Source organism: Penaeus vannamei, chromosome 31 (genome assembly GCF_042767895.1).
Source record: "Penaeus vannamei isolate JL-2024 chromosome 31, ASM4276789v1, whole genome shotgun sequence".
In the NCBI taxonomy this organism is placed as follows: Eukaryota; Metazoa; Arthropoda; class Malacostraca; order Decapoda; family Penaeidae; genus Penaeus; species Penaeus vannamei.
This window is the reverse complement of record NC_091579.1, coordinates 26,530,241-26,537,740: the sequence shown is the minus strand read 5'-3', so window position 1 is coordinate 26,537,740 and position 7,500 is coordinate 26,530,241. Positions and strand designations below refer to the sequence as shown.

Here is a 7,500-nt window from a genome sequence, read left to right as displayed (position 1 = left end):
TCTCTTCCTCTCGCTCTCACTCCTTCACCCCCCCACTCTCTCTCTCTCTCTCTCTCTCCCTTCTCGTCTCTCTCTCTCTCCCTACTCGTCTCTCTCTCTCTCTTTCTCTTCCTTCCTCTCTTCCTCTTTTCCTTTCTCCGTCTCAGTGTTCTTCCTCCCCCTCTTTCCCCTTTCCTTTACATCCTTCTCTCTCACTGGCTTCTTACCTTTCTTCTTTCTCTCTTCCCCTTCTTTCCTTCCTTCCTTCCCCCCTCCTCTCCCTCTTCCCTTCTCTCCTTGCCCCTTCTTCCCTTTTCCCCTCCTTTCCTCATCCCATTTGTCACATATTTCCCTCCTTTCCCTCCCTATTCCCTTCCTTCTCCCTTTGTCCCTCTCCTCTTTTCCCTTCCCTCCCTCCTTCCCCTCTCCCTCTCCCTCCCTTCCTTCCCCTCCTCCCCTATCCCTCCCTTCTCCTCTTCTCCTCTCCCTTCCTTCCCTTCCTTGCCCCTTCCTCCCTCTCCCTCCCTTCCTTCCCTCATTTCCCCCTCTCCCTCTCCTCCTCTCCCTTGCCCTATCCCTCCCTTCCTTCCCCCTTCCTCCCCCTCTCCCTCCCTTCCTTCCCCTCCTCCCCAATCCCTCCCATCCCTCCCTTCCTTCCCCTATCCCTCCCATCCTTCCCCCTTCCTCCCTTCCCCTCCTCCCCCCGCGCGGACTCCAATAAGCCAACATTACTATCACTCGGCCAAATGGAAGGGTATCCTCAATAACGGCGATCCTATACGTGATTGTTTCTTCTGCCAGACTCCCTCTCTCCCTCTCTCCCCCTCTCCCCCTCTCTCCCTCTCTCTCTCTCCCTCCCCTACACGCTGGCTCTCCTTCCCCCCCTTCTCCTCCCTCCCTCCCCCTCTCTCTCTCCCTCTCTCTCCTCTCCTCCTCTCCCCCTCTCCCTCTCTCTCTCCCCCTACACGCTGGCTCTCCCTCCCCCCCTTCTCTCTCTCTCTCTCCTCTACACAAGATCGCATAGCGGCTATTCGCTACCCTTCTCTCTCTCGCTCTCTCTCTCTCTCTCTCTCTCTCTCTCTCTCTCTCTCTCTCTCTCTCTCTCTCTCTCTCTCTCTCTCTCTCTCTCTCTCTCTCTCTCTCCCTCCACTACATAGTGACTGCCCCTCCCTCTTCCTCTTTTATCACTCGCCTCTCTCTTCTTTCTCTCCTTTTGCCGCACCAAAACGCATAGCTGTTGCCCCCTTCCCTCTCTCTCTTCTTACGCCCTTTCTCCCTTCTCCTTCTTTTAACTTATCCCCTTCCTTCTCCCTCTCTTCTTTATCTTCTCTCTCTCTCTCTCTCTCTCTCTCTCTCTCTCTCTCTCTCTCTCTCTCTCTCTCTCTCTCTCTCTCTCTCTCTCTCTCTCCCTCTGTGTGTGTGTGTGTGTGTGTGTGTGTGTGTGTGTGTGTGTGTGTGTGTGTGTGTGTGTGTGTGTGTGTGTGTGTGTGTGTGTGTGCGCGTGCGTGCGTGTGTGTATGTGTACGTACGGTAAAAAAAAAAAAAAAGTCGACTTGACCATTCACTACACCGCCATCCAAAGGTATAATTATGTACCTGCGACTCCGTCAAAACAACGAAAACAATTTCTCGACGAAGGGAAGCCTGGATGTTCCAACAAATTAATTACGATATCAACATTAGTGGATCTTAAATATGCAGCTCTAATCGTGTTTCGTGGAGGCGCGCGCTATGATTCTCCCGACATGCATAATCAGAGGCCCTTGGATAATACATGCTTCGTAATTTCTCTTTCTCTTTCTCCCTCTCTCTTTTCTTCTCTCTCTCTCTCTCTCCTTCTCACAATCCCTGTCTTCTTCCCTCTCTCTCTCTCTCTCTCTCTCTCTCTCTCTCTCTCTCTCTCTCTCTCTCTCTCTCTCTCTCTCTCTCTCTCTCTCACAATCCCTTCCTTCTTTCCTCTCCCTCACCCTCTCTTTCTTCTTCCTTCTCCCTCTTCCACCTCTCCCCCTCTCATTCTCCCCTTCCCTTCTTCCTCCCAAAGGCGTATCCCGAAGTAGATAAGGGGCGAAGAAGAGGAGGGGAGGAAGGGGAAGAAGGGGAGAGAAAGAGAAGGGGATGGGAGACAGCAAGGGAGGAAGAGGAGAGGAGAGGGTGGGAAGGGAGAGGGTGGGGAGGGGATGGGGAGACAACAAGGAAGGAAGGGGAGAGGAGAGGGTGGCGAAGGGAGAGGGTGGGGAGGGGATGGGGAGACAGCAACGGAGGAAGGGGAGAGGAGAGGGTGGGGAGGGGATGGGGAGACAACAAGGAAGGAAGGGGAGAGGAGAGGGTGGCGAAGGGAGAGGGTGGGGAGGGGTGGGGGTAAGTTGTCACCGCCCAAGACTAAGCTCAAGACAGCGAGGCTAACTTAGAGCGCCTCTGAGGCTAATGTGTTCATTCTATAGACAAGGCTCACCCGTGTTCGTCTTCCGCCCCCCCCCCCCACAACCCCCTAAACCTCCTCCTTCCTATTTCTTTCTCTTATTTTACGCCTTTGCCTTCCTCTGTCTTTTTATCTTTTTGCTCGATTTCCTACGATTTCTCTTATTTAAGTTTCTTTTTTATAAGCTTTACTCTCTCTCTATATATATGTATATGTATATATATATATATATATATATATATATATATATATATATATATATATATATATATATATACATATATATATATATATATATATATATATATATATACGCCTATTTATCTATTTATCTAATTATCTATTTATCTAATTATCTATTTATTCTAGGGTTTCTCTCCGTACTTCCAACTTCCTATGTCTCTGCCTCTCTCTCCCCCCCTTCCCCTCCTTCTCCCTCTCCCTCTCCTCCCCACCTTCTACCTCCCTCAATCCCTCTCCTTCTCCCTCACCCTCTCCCTCCCTCCCTCCCTCATTTCCCTCAGTCTCACCCTCTCCCTCTCCTCCTTCTCCCTCAATCCCACTCTCTCTCCCTCCCTCATCTCCCTCTCCCTCTCTTCTCCCGCCGTGCTCCATCTCCTCCACCTCGTCGCCCTCTCAGCCGGGCATCAATATAAGAAGGCTCGATTTATATTCCATTTGGAATCGCCTATTTTATTCATAAACAGTCGACGTTCAAACATAACACAGCCGGAGGAACTGCTCTCTCTCTCTCCTCTCTCGTCTCTCTCTCTCTCTTGTTGTCTCTCTCTCTCTCTCACTCTCTCTCTCTGTCTGTCGTTGTTTTTTTTTTCTTTCTTTTTTTCTTCTATTTCTTCCTTTCTCTATTTCTACCCTCCCCCCCCCCAGCTTCCCATCTGGTGCCTCAAACATAGTAAGCCTATCGGAAACGAGGAGCGAGAGAGAGAGAGAGAGAGAGAGAGAGAGAGAGAGAGAGAGAGAGAGAGAGAGAGAGAGAGAGAGAGAGAGAGAGAGAAAGAGAGAGAGAGAGAGAAAGAGAGAGAGACCACAAAAGAGAGAGAGAGAGAGACCGAAAGAGAGAGACAGAGAGAAACCACAAAAAAAGAGATAGAGAGAGACGTAAGATAGACAGATGCAGAGAGAGAAAACGAAAGACAGAGAGACAGAGATAGACAGACAGCCAGTCAAATACAGAGAGAGAGAAAAAAGAAAAGAAAAAGGAAGCGAGCGAGGGAGAAAGAGAAAGAGAAAGAGAGAGAGAAAGACGGAGAAGTGTCAAAGCCCAAAATAATCACCCGCCCGTAAATATCCCGCCCACGGAATTCAATAAGACCGCGATAAGACAAAAATAAGCCAATCAAAAGAAAATCCCCGCTTGAAATACGCGCCCGCGGGGAAGTCGTGTTTTCATCGCGCCGACACCTTGCAACATGGGGGGGAGGAGGAGGGGAGGGGGAAGGGGAAGAGGGGAGGGGAAGAGGGAAGGGGGGAAGGGGGGTCAGCGTACCGACACCTTGCAACATGGGGGGAGGGAGGGGAGGGGGATCAGCGTACCGACACCTTGCAACATGGGGGAGGGGAAGAGGGAGGGGGAGGGAAGGGGTAGGGGGGTCAGCGTACCGACACCTTGCAACATGGGGGGAGGGGGAGGGGGAAGTCGTGTTTTCATCGCACCGACACCTTGCAACATGGGGGGAGGGGGAGGGGAGGGGGGGTCAGGGGGGATCAGCGCACCGACACCTTGCAACATGGGGGGAGGGGAAGAGGGGAGGGGGTAGGGGGGATCAGCGTACCGACACCTTGCAACATGGGGGGAGGGGGAGGGGAGGGAGGGGAAGAGGGGAGGGGGTCTGGGAGGGGAAGGGGGTTGGGGGGATCAGCGTACCGACACCTTGCAACATGGGGGGAGGGGGAGGGGGGATAAGGGTACCGACACCTTGCAACATGGGGGGGGGAGGGGGAGGGAGGGAGGGGAGGGGTAGGGGGGATCATCGTACCGACACCTTGCAACATGGGGGGAGGGGAGGGGAGGGGGTCAGCGTACCGACGCCTTGCAACATGGGGGGAGGGGAGGGGAGGGGAAGAGGGGTTGGGGGGGTCGGCGTACCGATACCTTGCAACATGGGGGAGAGTGGGGGAGGGGGAAGGAGGGGAGAAGGGGAAGAGGGAGGGTAAAGAGGTGAGGAGGAGGAGGTGTAGACGGAGGGAGGGGGAGGGTAGGGTAGGGTAGGGGAGAGGGGGGGAAGGAGCCATCGGTTTGAAGATATTGGGGCGAAGAAGGACGGGTGGGGAAGGGGGAGGGGATGGGGTCAGGAGGGGAGGAGGGATGTGTTATGTTGTCTGTTTGTAGCGATGTGAATGAACAGGAGAGGGAGAGGGGAGGGAGGGAGGGAGGGAGGGAGGGAGGGAGGGAGGGAGGGAGGGAGGGAGGGAGGGAGGGAGGAGGGAGGGAGGGAGGGAGGGAGGGAGGGAGAGAGAGAGATAGAGAGACAAGAGAAAACCGAAAGAGAGAGAGAGAAACCGAAAGAGAGATAAAATCCAAAAGAGAGAGAGAGAGACCGAAAAAATAGAGAGATAGAAACCGAAAAAAATAACAGAGAGAGAGAGAAACCACAAAAGCACGAGAGGCAGAAGCAAAAACCTCGCCGAAGGAGCGCAAGCAAAGCAATAACCAAAAACAATAATGCCAATAATGAAAGTCGGCAACAAAAGAAAATAATAACGACTCTCGAATGAAATATTCACCATCAAACATTCATCAACCTTCACAATTACGCCCGTCCAATAAAGCTTTCCCATTATCACTCCCGCACCCCCACCCCCCCCCACCCCCCCGAACCCCCACTTCCCCCTCCTCTCCCTCCTCTCCCCTGGCCGAAACCCTCTCTTTCCCTTCTCTCTCTCTCTCTCTCTCTCTCTCTCTCTCTCTCTCTCTCTCTCTCTGTTTCTCGCTCTTTCTCTTGTTTTTCTCTCTGTCTCTCATTTCTCTTTCTCTTTCTCGGTCTGTCTCTGATCTCTTTCTCTCTCTCTCTCTTCCCTCACATTCCTAAGCATCTTTCTCACTCCCCTTCCTCCTCCCTCTCTCCTTCCTTCTCTATCCACCCCCTCCATCTCCCTCACGCCTCCCTTTCCTACCCCCTCCCTACCCATCCACCTCTTCTCCTTCCTTATCTCTCTCTCTCTCTCTCACTCTCCTCCCTTTTCCATCCCCCTCCATCCAATCTCTTCTTCCTTTTTCTCTCTCTTCCTCCCTTCCCTTTCTCTCCCCCTATCTCTCTCTCCCTTTCCCCTCTCTCTCTCTCTCTCTCCCCCATCTCTCCCTCTCTCCCCTCTTTCCCTTTCCCCCTCCCTCTCTCTTTCTCTCCCTCTCCCTCTCCCCCCCTCTCTCTCTCTCCCTCCCCCTCTCTCCCTCTCTCCTGATGGCGATACGGGAAATGAAGAAGCTTTGCCCGAGGATTCGTAACCATTTTTAAGAGCATGGTGAAAAACGGTACCACATGCTACCCAATATATCCCGGCGCTCGAATCTTCCGAACATTTCCCGCGCTCGGCGTCCCAAATCTCCAATATAACTCGTCAGGTGTAATTCTCACTTCGTCCGAATTCTCCGGTCGGAATCAAATAACCGGTGAATTTACCGCTAAACCACTGAATCCATTGCGATTGAACGGTCGAAACTACTTACTTGAGATTGAAAAGCTGGTCGTGGGGGTATATAGGAAGAAGATTTAACATTTCCCCCGTCTGAAAATAGGCAGAAGACTCGAGGAATCCGGAGTCAGCTGCCGCGATTCGCACGCGGCTTTAGTTGCGCGCGATGGCACCAGATGGCAGTTTGCTTGTGTATGCAATATTGAGAAGCGAGGGGAAAATTGAATGATTTGCATTTCGTCTCGGTGTTACAAGACGGCGCGGTGGGCCGACGGTTTATATTAACAGCGGTGGGCGGCGGGGTGTGTTGCAGACCTTGTTACTCTCCCCCGCCCCCTCCCTCGCCCCCTCCCTTCTCTTCCCCCTCTCCCGCTCCCCGCCATCGCCCCCTCCCTTCGCTTCCCCCTCTCCCGCTCCCCGCCATCGCCCCCTCCCTTCGCTTCCCCCTCTCCCTCCTTCGGGACTCCTGTCGTCCTCCCTTCTCTCCCTCCCTCCCTTTCCTTCTGCTCTCCTTCTCCCTTCCCTCGTTTCTTCCCTCGTCCGGCCGTGGCGTGTCCCCCTCCTCCCCTCCCCCCCTACCCTCCGCCGCTCCGCGCTCTGCCGGCCAGTCTCCCCCTCTCCCCACTCCTCGCTCCTCTCTCTTCCTCTCTTTACATCCTCTCCCTCCCTTCCTCCCTCCCTCCCTCGCCATCAGAACTCGTCCCTCAAGTAAGCTAGACCGTGACTGCCCGAAGGGAGGGGAGGCGAGGGGAGGCGAGGGGAGGCGAGGGGAGAGAGGGAGGGGAAGGGCGAGCGAATGGCGCGTTGCCTCTGAAAAGGGCCCGGCTCTGTGCCTTTCCACTGACCAATCGCTTTAATTAAAATAGAAAGTTCAAACAATTTACCCCCGGGACAGCCAAGATTAGACAGCCGAGAGCCGGGAGGGGGTGGGGGGAGTGGGGGAGGGGATGGGGTGGGGGGAAGAGGGGGAAGAGGGGAAGGGGTAGGGAGAGTGGAAATGGGGGAAGGAGAAGGGGAGGGGAAGGGGGAGGGGAAGGGGTGGGGGGAGGTGGAAGGGGAGGGGGAAGTTAGGGGGAAGAGGAAGTGGAAGAGAGGAAGGGAGAGAGGAGAGGGGAAAGGGAATGGGAGAGCCTGAGGAGAGGAGGGCAGGGAGGGGGAAGGGAAGGGAATAAGGGGAAGGGGAGAGGGGGGAGGGTCGATGGCGTGGGCGGGAGGATGTAATGACACAATGTCTTTTCCTTTTAGAGAAAAAACAAAACAATATATATATATATATATATATATAAATATATATATATATATATAATGATTGACATTAAGTTTAAGATGACAATAGAAAAAAAGAGAAAAAAAAATCACACACACACAAACACACACACCATCTCCTACCACCCCCACCCCTTCACTCCCCACCCTCCCCCTCCCTATCCCCCTACCCCCTTCACCCCTCC

General features: G+C 53.6%; 1 protein-coding gene across 1 annotated transcript in view; it reads right to left on the bottom strand.

Moving 5' to 3' along the window:
• LOC113809576 (uncharacterized) overlaps positions 1–7,500 on the bottom strand; it is a 51,629-nt gene that overhangs the window by 40,084 nt on the left and 4,045 nt on the right. The gene's annotated exons all lie outside the window — the stretch shown is intronic.